General features: G+C 40.9%; 1 protein-coding gene across 6 annotated transcripts in view; it reads right to left on the reverse strand.

The window, feature by feature from the left end:
• OSBPL2 (oxysterol binding protein like 2) overlaps window positions 1-4,838 on the reverse strand; it is a 145,792-nt gene extending 140,954 nt beyond the window's left edge. For 2 of the 6 annotated variants that reach the window (XM_007475613.3, XM_007475612.3), the window contains exon 1: window positions 3,909-4,595. The gene's annotated coding sequence lies outside the window, so the exon portion shown is untranslated. Of the gene's footprint in view, window positions 1-3,908 lie in introns of all 6 variants that reach the window. The other 4 variants (XM_007475614.3, XM_016427564.2, XM_016427565.2 and 1 more) reach the window with 4 other exon arrangements.
• Between the last annotated feature and the right edge of the window lie 12,242 nt (window positions 4,839-17,080).

Consider the following 17,080-nt stretch of genomic DNA (forward strand, 5'->3'; position numbering starts at 1 on the left):
ATAATAAAGAACTGAAAACTAAGGAAGTATCCATCAATTGGAAAATGGCTAAAAAAATTATGGTATATGAATGTAATATAATACTGCTGCTTTATAAGGGGGGAAAATGACAAAAGAGATGATTTCAGAGAAAATTAGGAAAAGCTGAATGAACTGGTGTGGAGTGAAGTGACCAAAATTCTAACAGGGAGAGGGGGAGATAACCTGTAAATAACTACATATAAAATATATAGATATTATATGAAAATTTGAGTTGAGTCTTGAAGGACATCAGAGAAACTAAAAGGCAAAAATGAGGAGGAAGCAAAGTCTAGACCTGGAAGACAACCAATAAGCAAGCGTGAGTCAGGAGATAGTGTCAAGTACCAATGTAATTGAAGCCTAGAATTTGTAGAAGGCAGTGAATTGTAATTAGGCTGGAAAAATTGGAAGGAGCCAAATAGCGAAGAACCAAAGGCCCTTAACATTTTCTGTAGAGGCCTAGACAACAGCCAAAATATAATACTTACAGTTACCTTAGTAGAGGCATTAGCCAGAGTTTATTATTGAAAAGCCTCTATTACTGAACCTGATAAATCACATAAATCCAAAGCTTCAGTTCTGAGTTACTGGTTACAATGCTTTGGTTCTGGACCATTAGTTACAAATTAAAATCTTAGCTACTGACAAACTAATCAGAGGGGAAAACATCCTAGAAATCCAGAAGGATATATATATCTATAAATCTATATATCTATCTATCTATCTATCTATCTATCTATATATATATATATATATGCCACTTTTGGGGAAGAAATGAAACTTCTTCATATAAACCCAAATAACCACTGAAGTAAAAAAGAAAACGAACAAAAGTAACTAGTTGTTTATTTTGGAAAGAAAATATTTTGTTCACAATGATCTGCACAAAATTGTAAGATTCAATAATACCTAAATTTCTAAAGAATAACAAATTTTTAGAGGGAAACTTTAGTCTTGGGTTATAACCAATATAATGGCTTAATGACAAGGCATAAAAGAAGTTCCAGCTTACAGTATTACCACACGGCATTTACATAGTTTGAAAACACCTTAAGTATATGATCTTATTTGATCTTCACAACAATACATTTGAGCTAGGTATTATTACAGGTATTATCCCAAATTCAAAGATGGGGAACCTGAGGCAGAGAGGAGTTAAGAGACTCTCCATAGTCACACAGCTGATAAATATCAAAGGCAGAAATCAAGCCTCTGTCTGACTCCAAGTTCAGAACTTTTCTTACTACATCCCCAAATCTCTCCAATTAAGTAGGTATGTATTATAAATTAGGAACATTCAAGGAAAGTAATAATTATGCTATACATTAAATTCAGGTGCCAGAATAATGGATTAGAGTCAGGAGGACCTGGCTTCAAATCTGGCCTCAGATACTTCCTACCTGTGTGACCCTGGGCAAGTCTCTTAATCTCATTTGCCTAACCCTTACTGCTCTTCTGCCTTAGGTTCAATTCCCACACTGAAGGTAAGAATTTTTTAAAAATTTAGATGCCATTTCTGTCTCCAAAATGCTTTTAGGAGCTAATCTAAATTTGTTCTCTTTATATTATTAATTTAACTTTATAGATGTGTAACAAATTCAAAAGTGAAATGATTTTCCAATGTCCACTGGCTCCTAGTACGGTGATCATTTTGAATATTAATCAGAAAATATAATCTTGGTTTCTTGTGAAATTAGCATTTTTTTACCCACTCATCAATCCTTAGCTTCTCTGCTTTCTGTCATCATCCTTCTAGTCACTTAGGTTCCCAACCTCTGAGTCATCTTAGATCAAATGAGGTAAGATATGTAATTTGTTGTTGTTCAGTTGCGCCCATTTCTTTGTGACCCCATTTTCTTAGAAAGGATTCTGCAGTGGTTTGCCATTTTCTTATCCAGCTTATTTCAAAGATAATAAACTAAGGCCCACAAAGTTAAGGGACTTGCCTATGGTCACACTCCGTTTTTCCTGACTACAGGACCAGCATTCAATCCACTGAGCCACTTAGCTATTTGCAAACCTTAAAGATCTGTTTAGCTCTTATTATTATTGTTGTTAGCTATCGTTATTATTATCTTCACCTTCTCTTTCTCCATTATATCCAACCAGTTTCCAAATATTGCTGTTTCTTTCTCTATAACATCTATCATATCCCTCTCCTCTCTTCACAAGGCCAAGACTCTAGCTTAGGCTTTCATCATATCTCTCAACTGAACTATTAAATTGATCTTCCTGTTGCCAGTGTCTCTCCTCCAATTTATCCTCCACAGTTACCAAAGTGATAGTCTAAAACAAAAGTCTGAACATGTCATTCCCCTAATTCAAATAGCTCCTTATTGCCTCTAAAATAAAATACAAAGTACTCTATTTGTCATTTTAAATTCTTCACAATCTGACTCCAGCCTACCATTCAAGACATATACATTATTTTCCTTCACATATTCTACATTCCAGACAAACTGGTTTACTTACTATTCCTCATATACAACATTCCATCTCCCATATCTGTGCCTTTACTCCATGCCTGGAATGCACTCCTTCCTTACTTCATCCTCTTCGAATCTCTAGTTTCCTTTAAAGTTCAGGTCAAGAGCTACTTCCTAAGACTAAGGGTAAGGGAAGATACCCCCTTCCCATTACCTTGTATCTACTTTTTGGTATATATTTTGTATTTACTTACATGGATACATGATGTTTCCCTTGAAATAATGTAAGCTCCTTGAGGACAGCAACAGTTTTAGTTTTTTCTTTGAGCATTTAAGACATGTACCCAGCACACAGTAGGCATTTAATAAGTCCCTTGTTGATTGATATGTCTGTGATAATTACCTTTTTAATATCCCTGATTATAAAACGTGAAAAGCACTATAAAATTATTTTGTATTTATCTTATCTGCCATTTCCTAAATTCTAAAACTATACTAAGTATATAATTGCTTTTGATGACGGAAATTTAAGTGAGGAAGTTTGAACATTCTTCCTAAAATCAGATTAGCCAACCTTCAGCATTTTTAAATTTTTCTTAAGATAGAGGCAAAAAGACTAAGATAATCGTGATCTAGAACAAGTCCCCTTCCCCCCCATATCTCCTTAGGAAGAATTTGAAAGGTGATTTAATTGCATGGTCAAGTTAAACCAATGAGTATAAAAGGCACAATTTCCCCTAACCTTACTAGACAATGGAAAAAGTTTTCTCAATTGGTTGTATTTGTTCAGAAGCAAGAAGACAGCCTTTCAAGGAAGAAATTTAAAGGTAAAATGCTCCGTATCTCATCGTATTGTAAAGAAGGTAAGTCCTGAAAGAAATTTTTTTTTTCAATTATATTCACTGTCTAGGATGTATTATTCATGGACTAGATTTCAGAGACAAAGTTGGTGTATTGAAACTATTATCCAAAAGAAATTAAAACGTTTATCACTAACAAAGACTAGGTTAAAAAAAAAAAACAAACCAGTTTTTCTCATCTAAACAGTCTATGATTCGGTGACCTTTAAAGCATTTGTATAATCACATCAACTAATCTTGACAGTACTCAAGAGGAGCACGAAATAGAAAACCCAAGAATACTGGTTTCTGACTTGTATGGGTCGAAATGAAATCACACCGACAATAGAGAAGTCATGATACTCCCAATGGAAATAAGCAGCTGCTAACTTGAACAGAAGAATAACTAATAGAAATGAAAACAAGTCGTAGGTTGACAGCAGAAGTTAACCAAACACACCTGCAGCTTACAAAATTTAGACCCCTACCTCCAGATCCAAAAGACCTATTTAAAAGCCCCGCCTCTACCTTCCAGTATTTTCACGCATGCTCAGTCAACAAGAGATAAAACTTCCACTCCTTCCCGGCAGGAGTGGCATCATAACAAAAACCCAAGAATTACCAGAAAGAGTAGAAGGCTTCGGTGGATAAGGAGAGGTAAAGGAAGAAGCCACCAAGCGAGCAGGGATAACTTTCTTCTTCCTTTGCAAAGTTTTCTCGGGGCCCAGAGATGGGGTCGCTTCAGGAAAGTTAAGGGACGCGCCAGGACTGCCCACAGCACTCTGGGCCGATTTTCGTGTTGGGGGAGCTGCTCCTGCTGGCACCCGGTGGATGAAGAGGCCTAGCGCCCCGCTGCGGGGCCTGTGACAGCCCGCAGGCCCCACCCCTGGGGGCGGGCTCTGCCGACGACGGGGCGGCCCGGGGGGCGGGGAGGGAGTTCTCCCCTAGTGGTAAGAGCGGGGGGAAGAGAGGAGGGATGGGCCATCTTCCTGGGAAGCTTGGGCCGGGGGCGCCTCCCGCAACACCGCCACGACCGCGGCAAGGTCCTTGAGGTCCTTAAGCCCCGCGGGCCAAGACTGGACCACCCCCGCCTCAGAGCCGCAGGGAGCTCCCTCCGCTTCCGCCGGGACGGAGGCCTAATGGGAAAGGTCTCCAGAGTCCCTGGGTAGATCTCCCACTCCCCCACCCCACCCCCAGGCACGGCTGAGGTCCGTTGCTAAGGGGGGAGCCTTTCCTTGGAGACCCGGGAAGGAGGGTCTCCTTCCGGTCTGAAGAGAAAGGGGGAGGGAAGCACTCACCTGTACTGGATGCCTCCAGATGCCGGCGGCGACTCTTTCCCCACCCCCCCCAGCCCCCGCCCCTCAGTCCTGGGACCCACTGACACAGAGGCGGAAGTGCGGCCGGCCGCCACACTGAAAGACAGTCCCCCCAGCCACTCGTCGGGCCCGTCTCCGAAGCGTCGGCCGCCTCACAGCCAATCGAAGTCTCGCAGAGGAGGATAGGCAGGCTGAACTATGTTAATCAGTTCACCTTCCCGCAAGCTCTCCTCCCTACTCCTCCACCCGCATTGATTTTGGAGCCCCGCCCCCGCCAGGGAAAGGGATGAAACGAGTGCCCAATTGTTATTGAGGAGAGGCGGGGTTATGCAGATAAAGCTTAAGGGAAAAGGGAAGGGCGGTGTTTCAGGACTGAAACCACAAGCCTGTGATTGAAAGCTTATGCAATCTCTGAATTTACAAACACGGATCTTTTATGTTCTGCGAGGTTTGGGCAGAATTTTCTTCAGCTTGCTTTGGTATTGACTGCGTTGCATTCATCCTTGCATATTGGTGGCTGAATCCTTTGGTTTTTCTCTTCAAGAAGGAAAAGAAGGCAGGGAAGCACTTACTCTACAAGTGAGGTCCTAGAGGACGGAGGAAAGGAGGTGCTAAATTTTTTTTTGCCTGATGTCTGGTACTTTCTCTAAGAAACCAGCTTCCTGAACCCGAAGGGGCCCTTCCCAAGGCCTTGTCTACCCTACCTTACCTCTCCTTTCCTGGAACACAAAGATTCGCCTTTACGTATAATAACAGTACTTACCTCCCCGAGGTTATTGAGGGAATCAAATGAGTTGATAATTGTAAAGCTTTAACCCAATGCCTGGCATATAGCACTATATAAACGTTAGCTATTATTATTCTTCATAGTCCACACTTCATAGCCCAACCTAACCCCCAAACAATGGAAAAACCAATGTTGGGGGCCAAAATTCTATATCTTTTGCCACTCCTTCTGTTGCATCTTCTCCCCTCTCCTGCTTTGTAGCTTAATCTAGAGTTACTATCCTTAGAAAGCATTTATCAAAACCACTGGCAGGGGCAGCTAGTTGGCTCAGTGGATAGAGAGCCAGGCCTGAATATGGAAAGTCCTGGGTTCAAATATGGCCTCAGACATTTCCTAGCTATGTAACCCTGGACAAAAGTCACAACCCCCATTGTTTATCCCTTACACCTTGGAACCAATACACAGTATTGATTCTAAACAGAAAATAAGAGTCTAAACACACACACACACACTCAGGCAAAGCATTCTAGAAGGGACCTCAGAGAAACTATTAAAGCTCCTCATCTTACAGAGGAGGAAACCCACCAAGGTGCAGTGTCTCTTCCGAAGGTAACAAGGTAGTGCTGGAATTCAAATCCTACCTATTTTTCAAAACCATGAACAAATCTGACCTTGATGAAACTTTCTCCAATCACTTCATACATTGGTTTCCTTCATGTAATCTTCTAGCACCTAACATCTGAAACTATCACTCTAGCTTTTAACTTTAACACTAATGTCATAAATTACTGTCTCCTACTTTACTCTATTTGATATCTTATCTCCCCAACTTTATCTAGAGTCTAAAGAGTTACCTTAGCACATATGTTATCTTCTACTATTGTGAAAGGAACTGTACATTGATAGCCCTTCCTCTCCCAACTCCATCTGCAACTTGAACAGAGGGCCCTTCTCTTCCTCTTTTCCCCTTTGAGCCTCTTAAAATATTTTCTGTGGCTTCCAGTTCAGCCTCTTCTAAGATTAGGCTGAAGGGAGCCAGGCCCTCTTCCAGCCATTTGTGGCTGCAGGGCCTCAGCTGGTGACCCTCTCAGCACACTCCAGCAGATGCTGTGGCACTCTCTTCCTCCTACTGTGCAGGTGTCCTGGAGAAAGTAGTTCTCAGCAGTCAGAGCTAGGATCTGACCAGACCATGCTGATAATTAGATCTTAAATAAAGGAAACCAAAAACAACAGGTAAAAGTAACCAGGAGCCAGTAAAACTCCTCCCCATAACTCCCCAATCCATATAAAAAGAGGAGGCCTAAGGTCCTTGTGCCTTCCTCCCCAGAAGCTTGCACACTGTCCCCCTCCATCACCATCAGGAAGAAGACCCTTCTGGAACACTCAGTTCAAGCTCAGCAGCCTCTTCTCAGCAGCTTCATGCTCCCAAAACTGGGTCCTAGACAACCAGTCACATCAGTGGAGGAGCTCAGTGCCTTCCTGAGACAGTCCATTCCATTCCATCTTTCTGAGTCCTGGGCCTTTCTGAATGAAGCCCAAGATGGCACTAGCTTTTCTGACTGCTGAATTGCTACATTGTTGGCTCAGATTGGGTTTGCAGTCCACTGATTTTGAGTGACTGTTGGGCTATTCAAGATCCTCCCCATCTTGTACTTGTGAAGCTGACTTCTTGAAGCCAAATATAGGACTTGAGACTTATCTCTGTTAAATTTCCTGTTACTACGTTCAGCCCAACATGATCTTTTCAGACCTTGGCTTTGACATAATTATTGTATTATTAAATAATATAAAATATTACCTTATTAAAATAGTATGTTTATTATTATGGATATATTATCATAAAACATTCTCTTTCCCAACTCTCATTATTTACAATTTTTATAATATCATCTGTATCTTGCTGGAATTCAGGTAAACTATATTTATAACATCCTCCTGATCTACCAATTTAGAAACACTGTCAAAAAGAAATGAAGTGAGTCTGGTATGACATTCTCTATGAAACCGTAATAATCACTAATTCACATTCTGTTTGTTTGTTTTTGAACCTTTACCTTCTGTTTTAGAATCAATACTAAAGGGGGCAGCTAAATTGAAAGTCAGGCCTAGAGGCGGGAGGTCCTGGGTTCAAATCTGACCTCAGACACTTCCCAGCTGTGTGACCCTGGGCAAGTTACTTAACCCCCATTGCCTAGCCCTTATGGCTCTTTTGCCTTGGAACCAATACACAGGATTAATTCTAGAATGGAAAGTAAGGGTTTAAAAAAAATCAATACTAAATACAGTTCCAAGGCAGAAGAGAGGGAAAGGCTAAGCAATTGGGGTTAAATGACTTGCTCAGGGTCACACAGCTAGGAAATATCTGAGGCCAGATTTGAACCAGAACTTCCTGTCTCTAGGCCTGGCCCTCTAGCCACTGAACCGCATAGCTGTCCATCTAATTCTCTTTCTATATGTCCACAATCCATCCCTTTGATAAGAAATTCTAGAAATTTGCCAAGAATCAGTAAAATTTACCAGCCTAGAGTTTGCTGACTCTATTGTCATTTTTTTGAAAAATGGAAAAATATTTAACTATCTCCAGTCCCTGAACATTTCTTCTCTCCTGTGCTTTGCACAGCTAGGGAAATTAAGGTTCAAAGAAGTGAAATGTCTATACTGTCTTATACCAAAATCAACACAAAGCCGGATATATGACTCCCTAGCCTTGTACCTGAAATACTGGTATAACAGAAAGAACAACTGACCTGAATTTGAACCCCAGTTCATATATTTTCCCTAGATATGAAGCTTTGGGCACTTAATTAATCTCTAAAAGCCTCAATTGGGGGGGGGGGGGCATATGGGGAGCTCAGTGGATTGAGATTCAGGTCCAGAGACAGGCAATCCTGGGTTCAAATTTGGCCTCAGACACTTCCCAGCTGTGTGACCCTGGGCAAGTCACTTAACCCCCAATGCCTAGCCCTTACCACTCTTCTGCCTTGAAACCAATACACAGTATTGATTCCAAGATGGAAGGTAAAGGTTTATTTTAAAAATTTTTTTAATTAAAAAAATAATAAAACCCTCAATTGCACCATGCCCATTTTGTCCATTTAGTATTGGGGGTTTTTTTGTGAGGATCCAATGGAAAGCATTTTGTAAATCATGAGAAAGAAGATAGGTAATGCAGTAAGTAAAGAGCTGGGCCTGGAGTCAGGAAGATTTGAGTTCAAATTCAACCTCCAACATTTACTTCTGTGTTACCTTGGTCAAGTCAGTTAATCTATATTTGCCTCAGTTTCCTCGCTGGGAAAATGGGGATAATAATAGCTTCTACCTCTCAGGACTGTTCTTAAGATCATCTGAAACAATATTTGTAAAGTGTTTGATAAGGCCTGCCACACAGTAAATGCTATATAAATGCTTACTCCTCTCCTGCCCTTCCTCCCCATGTAAAGTATTACATTATTATCATCATTACTAATCTATTTAGTATCTCTTCTAATCTCTAAGATCTTTACAACTCAAAAGTGTGCATTCAAGGCTTGCCCAACATCATGGAAAGTACCTTCTCCCTCCTGACTCTGACTCCTATGTCCTTCCTTCCCCAGTAACCACATCTTTCTTATTCCAGGCTCTTCTCTCCAGGGCCTTTCAAGCTAGTTCTTTCAGATCATTAAAATGATTTCTAAGGATAGGCAGCTAGGTGACTCAGTGGATAGAGAGCTAGTCCTGGTATTGGGAGGACTTGAGTTCAAATTTGACACTTCCTAGCTATGTGACCCTGGGCAAGTCACTTAATCCCAATTGCCTAACCCTTATTGCTCTTTTGCCTTGGAACTGATACTTAGTATTGATTCTAAGACAAAAGGAAAGAGTTTTGTTTTTTTTAATGTTATCTAAGGGTCCTTTTAAATATACAATTTTATCAACATTTCTCTCGAGTGTCTTTGGTTTCTCTTTCTCCTTCCCATCTATCTACAAATATGCTTGGGTATCCCCATCCTAGAAAAAACCCTTCTTTTAATCCTTTGCCCCATCATTAACATGTTTTATTTCTCCTTCCTTTCACTCAATTTCTTTTAAATTGTTTTTTCTTTTTATCTTTTGTTTTCATATCACCTATACTTCCCAATATATCTGTATCTACTCTCCTGCCCAGAGAGCCATTCCTCATGATATTAAGAATAGGAGCTGTATGACCCTGGGCAAGTCACTTGACCCCCATTGCCTAGCCCTTACCACTCTTCTGCCTTGGAATCAATACACAGTATTGATTCCAAGACTGAAGGTAAGGGTTTAAAAAAAAGAGGGGGGGGGCCAGTTCAGCCATATTACCACAATACATTAGCCAAGTCCAACATTATATGTAGTACTCTTGAACCATAGCCTCCTACCTCTGCATACTCATAAACTTCTTGAAAAAGGCACTTGCACGCAGCACCTACACTTTCCAAATACCAACTCTTTCCCCAACCTCTTGCAATCAGGCTGAAATCTCTGCAACTCTGCTAAACCTGTTCTCTCAAAGTTCACCAATGGCTATCTTATCTCACGGCCTTTGTTAAGTCCACTTTTACCTCTTTGTTATATTTGGTACTATTGACTAACCCTTCCTTTGGGATGTTCTTCCTCCCTTAGCTTCAGAGATATCACACACACACACACACACACACACTTATTCTCATTCTTTTCCAACAGCTTTTTATTATTCTTTTCTAATCTCTTCCCCCACCCCCATCCCCCAGGGAGTTACCGAATCCTTTTATTCTGCACATAAAAACCACTAAGGATCTGGCCTGTGAGCTTGTCAGGGCTGCATCTCAAGTACATGGCTCCACACATCAACACATGGGGGTGGGAGTGAGAACAGATCATCCTAGCCCAGGCATAAGATCACAAAAAACAAGGTCTTCCAATAGAGTCCTAGGCAATGAGGAACAGCCCCTGATAAGACAGTTCTAACAAGGCAGTGAGAACATCCCAGAAAGGTGGAGGGTGAGAGGGGAGCTAAGCAGCCAAGACACCCAGTCTGGTCCTTGGAGTAGCCTTCTACACGGGTGACTAGCGCCTGCTAGCTCTGGGACCCTACTGGCCACTGAACCTATGAGACTCCAGGGCTCCTGACTTCCTTCCAGCAAACTTATCCTTGCCACGCAGCTCTTCCTCATTTCTGAGAATCTGATTATACTTGGCTAGGTGCTCTGATAGGTGGAGGGGGCACCAGAGCAGAGACCCACCAGCAGACCACCTTTCCCTTGGAGTCATATTTACTTTAAGGGTAGAGTCTTTGCTTTCGAGATGCTCTCTCCCTTAGCAATCTCTGCCACTTCTGGAGCTTCAATTAGCACCTCTAAGCAAATGGTTCCATATATAGATCTTCAGTCTTGCCTTCTCTTCTGACCTTGAGACCAACATCTCCAACCACCTATAAGACATTTCCACCTGAAGGTTCCACTTGCTCAAACTAAAAAAATAAAATAAAATTGAATCTATTACCATTCACCACAAGTTGCCCTTCCTTCTGACTTCATTGTTTCTATCATCATTCACTTAGTTTCCCATGTTTGAAATCTTGATAGGATCTTAAATTCTTCCCTTTCCTTCAGCTGTCAGGTCAACATCCAAATCCTGTTCATTCTGACTCTGGAATAACACTCGTGTCTCATTTCTATTAGGACCACAACACCCTCATTGCTATTCACCTGGATGATTGTTTTCTAACAGGTCTTCCTACTTCCACTCTCTTCTTGACTTGTCATATATTCTTTATAAAATTGCCAGAATAATAATAGACATTTCCATTCTGTAGTCCTTTTGAGTTGGATCACATATGTACTATCATCCCCATTTTACAGATGATTAAATTGAGGCTCAAGGCATTGAAGTGATATCTAGGAGAAACATAATTACACATTGCTGGAATTTGAAGACAGGTCTCTCAATTCTAAATATAGTATACTTTCTGCTATATCAAGTCACATGACTCCTCTGCTCCAAAATTTCTACTGGCTTCCTTTCACCTACAAAGTAGTATTCTAACTCCCCTGCCTAACATTTAAGGCTTTTCATTACTTGGTGATGTACTATCCTTTCAGCTTTATCCTATCATTTCCTTACCTTTGCATTATGTTATAACCAACATCAGGACTATTCCCTGATACTGCTCTTTCCTGTTGTGATGGGAAGTCATAAGACTAGTTCTAGCAAAAAGATAGTAGGGGAATCGATTTGTATAGCACATAAAAAATAAAGAAAAGGAGGCAATTTCTGTTTAATTTTTTTTTCTGTGGTTACATGATTCTTGTTGTCTCCCTTCTCTCTTTCCTTCTCCCTCCTGTGGTTGACAAGCAATTTCATTGGGTTATACATATAAAAGGAGGCAATTTCTGAAAGAAAACTGCTTGGATTGGATTTACATTAAAAAATGAGATTGCCTTGATGTCTTTTCTCACTACATCGCATCTGTTTAAGCTGTACTTTCTTTCCACACTATCCCACTTCACTCCCATCCTGCTCCTTTCCCTCTTTTAGTCCTTATGCTTCAATAGATCCATAATAGTATTGATGTGAACACACTCCAATGGTACAGGTCACAATCTACCTGTGGCTTCTCATCCTGTGCCAGCTTTGCCCATGTTGTCTCTTAAATCCTTCATTGAAGAGCATTTTAGTGCACTGGAGGCTTCCCTCTGGATCTTTTAACATTCTGTGGGTACCAGTACAGCACTTGGGTGTTACTCCTTACTCCCAATTAAAAAAAAAATCTCTTTTTTTCAGATCATAGATTTCCCAGCTACTATCTTTAAAATGGCATCTTGCATTCAAGTCACTGATTATATGCTGCAGACTTTTTATACCCTCCATGTATCCTTCCATTGCCCTTTGGGTCAACTGTAATTTTTAGTCTTTAGAGTATGGAATATTATTCACAGTCATACAGCATCACTGGATGAATATTGATTTTTTAAAATGGGTTTTTGTGTCAGGAAGCAGCTTAGATGTGTGAAAAGTACTGTATAGTTTTCCAAATGCAATTCAATTTAATCTCCTTTTCAATTCTGGGTCCAGCTCACTGTCCATCTGAACCACTTGTTCAAGATATATGTAAAAAGCAACTAACTCAATGATCTACCCATCCAACTGCATGTCATACCTTAGATAGCAAATATTCTTTATCTGTTTTGTTTTTTCCTGTTTGGAGTGATATTTCTTCCTGCCCCAAATGGAACACATCCCACGTTGGAGGTGATGCTGAGTGCTTCCCTTCCTCCTTGTGGGTTCCAAAAAATAACAGAGGAAATGAAGCATTACAAATAGATATAGATAGATAGATAGATAGATAGATAGATAGATAGATAGACAGATAACCTTCCTGTTGACCTAGAGCTAGCTCTGAATCCAGGAAGACCATTGGAATATAGAGGAAACAGAAGTATTTTTCTTGAACCTTTTTGGGTAGTGCCTACTTTGGTTATCAGTCACATGAAGTTCTCTCTTCCATCATAGCTCAGGACAAAGATGGACATATTGGGGAAGTAGGGAGGAGAGACAGGAATTTCTTTTCCTCTCTATATCTACCATAGCATCTTGCCATTGAACTACTTACTTGTCTAGTAGGAAGGGGCAATAGAGAAAGGGAATAAGCATTTGTATAGCATCTACTATGTGTCAAGCATTGTTAAGTCCTTCACAAATATCTCATTTGAGCCTCATGACAAGCCTGGGAGATAGATGCTACCATTACTCTCATTTTACAGTTGAGGAAACTGAGGCAGATGTCGATTAAGTTACTTTTCCACTTCAAACACAAGGAGAAGAAATGTGGTTTTGCTGGACTCATTACATAGTAATTAAAGTGGAATTGCAAGCCTGTATGACAAACTGTAGCCTTCCTGTTTGACTAAGAGTAACTCTGGACCTGCATACTGAGGAATGAGCTCAGTCTCAAGGTGGGAAAATCCCAGGTTTCATCCAGGGATGTTCTTGGAGGCAACACCATTCTTGTCTGGGGCCCATGGAGCAAGCTCAACGTTTCAAGCTAAAGGAAAACAGGATGAACCAAGCTAGGCCTAGGGAACTTTATCTAATGATTGGTTTAGAAGATTGAAGTGCTACTCTCAGTCTGGGACTGAATAGTTTTATTTGATCTTCTAATTATCACCCCCCCTCTACTCCAAGCACATACACACAGTATTTCTAAACTTGTTTATCCTCTTTTCTCTTATAAATAAACTTTGGAAAATATGCTCTTTTGTCAAGTAGAGGATGGAATCCAGGGTGGAAGGGAAAAAAGAGAAGTTGATTCTAGAAGTAGACACCAAGAAATACTAACCAGCATTTAATCATTCCCCACCTAGTTGTGCTTCTGACTCTCCAGACTTCAGTAACATGACACCTGCCTTCTCCCTCTTTTCTCTCATTGCTGAGCTTCTCTCAAGGTCCTTAATTTTGGGGCAGCCACATTTCATTCTCCTCCTGGCTGTGCCTCTGATTTTCTGGGTTCCCCTGGACTTCACTCTTTTGACCTTACATAGGTTCCTTCTCCTCCCACTGCTATCGACTCTCATTTATGGGTGGTGTTCCCCCAGGAGAATGTAAGCTCCCTATCTTTCTTTTTCCTAATATTTATATCCCCAACATTGTTCCTGTTATTCCATATTATTCTATATTATAGTTATTAATACTCACTGTCTTACCTGCCTGATTGCTTACCTATCTCAATTAATCCTCTCAGCGACCTGTGAAGTGGATGATGTTATTAGTTCTTATTTTGGTTATTAGTTATTTTTTATAGATGAGGATACCAAGGCCGGAAGACAAAGGTAAACTGACTTACCCAGGGTTCTGTGGCTAACACATATCTGAAGCTAGATTTGAATTCAAGTCTTCCTGGTCCCAAACCCAAAACTCTAGCCCCTTTATTACCTAGGGATGGGGGCAGCAGATCCCTGAACACAAGGAGCCAGACCAGCTGAGAGACCTAAGATCAGCAGCTCTGTTTTGAGATAATATTTAGAATATCAAGTAAGTTCAGAAAGTAGTTAGAAGGAAAAACCCCAAGTGCACAAGCCATACTATCCAGATCTTAATCTAAAAAGTACAGTCTTAGGGAGGTAATTGTTTTCAGCAGACCTGAGGCTTACTTGGGAGGTAGTTATGGAAAGTATTATTAGTCCCATTTTACTGATGAAGAAACTGAGGGTCTAGAGAGTTACTGGTCACACACTGAGGCAGCAATGGAAATGAGGTTAGAACCCAGGTCTTCTGATTTTGGATTCCAAGGTAGTTCCCGTCATATTATACTTAATGTTCTCTTTTCCCAGTGTTTAGGACTTCTATTTAAAGTTTAGTCACCCAGTGTGAATAGATCCCCTGAGAATGTCTAATTCAGAGGATGCCTAAGGCATCCAGCACACTGCAAGTCCTGGGATAGGTTAACCATGAGCAATAGTCGCAGCTGTTTCTTACTCATCACTGGGCGTGTATCTGTTTCTGTCACGGGCGTGAGATCTTGGTTCACTCACTAGGGTATAAGACTCACTCCTGCCTATGCCTTGAATATTTAATAGCCATGGGGGTCGGACTTGGGGTCTCATAAAATCAGAGGATAAATCCTAAGAGGGAAAATTCCTCTACTAAGGGAGGATGCCTTCTCTAAAACATATAGGGTTGTCCAGAGTAGAGGCACCAGGGTGGCCTGAACCAGATTAAAATATAATTTGGGGGGGGGGGACAGCTGGGTAGCTCAGTGGATTGACAGTCAGGTCTAGAGACAGAAGGTCCTAGGTTCAAATCTGGCCTCAGACACTTCTTAGCTGTGTGACCCTGGGCAAGTCACTTAACCCCCATTGCCTAGCCCTTACCACTCTTCTACCATGGAACCATTACACAGTATTGATTCCAAGATGGAAGGTAAGGGTTTTATATAATATATATATGTATATATATATATATATAATTAAAAACTAACAAAATGAATAAAAATACAATAAAACACAGATAATAATTTCAAAACTGAGGCAATATGTGGTCCGCAGAAATCCTTATATACAGTGTAGTGGTCCACTTTCATTTGAGTTTGCCAGCACTTGACTCAGTGCCCTAAAAAGGTAAAGTGACTTGGCCAGCATTACAAACCCCCATGTATTAGTGGGCCTCCAACCAGTTTTTCCCGACTTTGAGGCCAGCTCCCTAACCACTGTGCCAAGCTGCCTTTGTGATATCTAGTCTGTCCCTTCAATTCCCCAACAGTACCAATCACAGGCTTTCGTTCACAGTGGGTGCTCAATCAACCCTGCAAACTAACTATTTTCTCGCCTACTCCTTCCTCAGACTGTGTTCCACCGTTTAATTTTTGGAGATGACATTTAAATCATTCCCATTGGGGGTGGGGGCGGGCAGAGGATGGGCCAGATCTTTGATTCAGCTCAGAAGGTGAGGAGACATCTTTCTAAAGGTGAGGTGACAGGCAGTTGGCAAAAAGACACCATGACATAACCCAGACTCATTGGGGCTGTCCACTCATTGGCCTTTTGGTTGATTCTTTCCCCTTCTCAACTTTCAGATATTCATCTGCAACGTGACAGCAATTTGCTCCCCTCTCTGCAGAAGAAGCCTATTTTTAGTTTTTAACCCACCACGTGAATGAAGGCAAGTTATCAATAGCAGCAGAAAATGTCTTTCTTTCTATCTCTCTCTTTTTATGGCTTTGAGACCTGTACAATCTGCGCTTGTTAAATTCTGCCAAAAAATATTCTTATTACTATAAACTCCTCAGTCTGTGACTTTAGCATAGTAGCAGCCTTGCCAATTCTCAAGACAGCCGGGCACAAAGCATCCCCAAGGCAATAATCTAGCGTCCTTTGCTGGGGCATCTGGCTGAGAGAATTGCAACCCAAACCAATCTGGCCAGCAGAATAGATCCGGTTATAGAGCTAACAGAAGAAAGATGAGAACAAGGAGGGAGACATAATAAGTCCCTGATAAAGAAGATGAGCTTTTAGATATGATTTGAAGAAGCCAGAAATAGAGAATCCCCAAGAAGAGCTGAGACATCAGAGTAGGCAGAAGGGGTCTCTTGAATCATCAATATGGAAACTAGGAATCACAGAACCATTTGGAAGGAATTAAAGCAACCATCTAGTTCAACTCACACCTCAAAAAAATTTGCTTTTCTCTATAACATATCATATAATCTTTGCTTTAAAGACCGCCTATAAGGACAGAACCACCACTTCTTAAAGCAACCTAGTCTACTTTTGGATAGCTCTTATTATCAGGAAGCTTTTCATTATGTCAAACTTAAATGGACATCTTTGCAATCTCCATAATTGTTCTTATTCTGTCCTCTGGGGTCAAGCAGAATAAGTTTAATCCCTCTAAGCTCTTCAAATAAATGAGAACATTATATATCATGCTCATTCCTTCTCCCACCCCCTTTTACATCCTCCATCAGGGCTTCTCTCCGATGTGCTAGACATCCTTAGCTCCTTCAAAGGATATAATATGAACACAGGTCCCATCATCATTTTGAATGCCCTCCTACAGATACTCTTCAGTCTATCAATGTTCTTCCTAAAATGTGGTGCTCAGAAATGAAGACAATATTCCAGATGTCTCACCAGTTAGGTAATCAATAAGCATTTATTAAGTCCTTACTAAATATAAGGTATTATGCTAAACCTAGGGCTAAAAATAAAAGCTAAGAGAGTCCCTGCCCTCAAGGAGGTTATAAAGAGGGAAGACAACACACAAAAGAAAGTTGAA

The sequence above is a fragment of the Monodelphis domestica genome, chromosome 1 (assembly GCF_027887165.1).
Source record: "Monodelphis domestica isolate mMonDom1 chromosome 1, mMonDom1.pri, whole genome shotgun sequence".
In the NCBI taxonomy this organism is placed as follows: Eukaryota; Metazoa; Chordata; class Mammalia; order Didelphimorphia; family Didelphidae; genus Monodelphis; species Monodelphis domestica.